The sequence below is a fragment of the Macadamia integrifolia genome, unplaced genomic scaffold, assembly GCF_013358625.1.
Source record: "Macadamia integrifolia cultivar HAES 741 unplaced genomic scaffold, SCU_Mint_v3 scaffold2494, whole genome shotgun sequence".
Lineage (NCBI taxonomy): Eukaryota > Viridiplantae > Streptophyta > Magnoliopsida > Proteales > Proteaceae > Macadamia > Macadamia integrifolia.
Genome location: NW_024868751.1, coordinates 64,033 through 64,763, shown reverse-complemented (window position 1 = coordinate 64,763; position 731 = coordinate 64,033).

Sequence of the window (731 nt, the reverse complement as noted above, 5' to 3'; positions counted from 1 at the left end):
AGGGAGGAGATGGTGTAGTTTCTGTAATTCCTTTCTTTTTTTAATGAAATTCTCATCCTTTTAGCAAAAATAAAAAAATAAAAAAATAAAAAAAAAAATAAAATAAAATTTGAAGTCATGTTCTGAATTAGTTAAGTGCCAAATTTCTAAGCCAAGTTCAATAAAATAACCTCCTACATCATGCATCTCATGTATATTCATGCACACTTTTAGGACTCTCACCAGTCACCACTATTGTGGACTCTTCTATAGCCATCAAATTTTCAAATAACCACTATTTTTCCACTTGACAAAAATTTTATACATTAAAACTTGACATGTGAGCAGAGAACTACATGGAGACCAAAAATTTATGAACTCCATTAATTACAAAGGATGGTTTCACCACATGGGCTGATGATATGAACTTGATAGATACTCTAAATAGGTAATCTATCTCAACCATGTGGTTCATTCATCCATGGGGCTACATCATGGAACATGCATGAAACCATGTTTGAAATTAAGGCTACATCACAGTACTTAATTGGTATGTACGTGGTAGATCATGTTATTGGTGAAGCCTAATTTCAGTTTAATCCAAGATGTATTGGTATTTTTTTAGTCATTTACATTAGGAGCAATTTTATACTTTTGAGGATTAGGATTTCTCTATATTGTAAGATGTGAAAATGCTATATTTTGTGTGTGTGATTTTTCTTCCGTAAATCATTGTTCTCCTGAATTGTTAC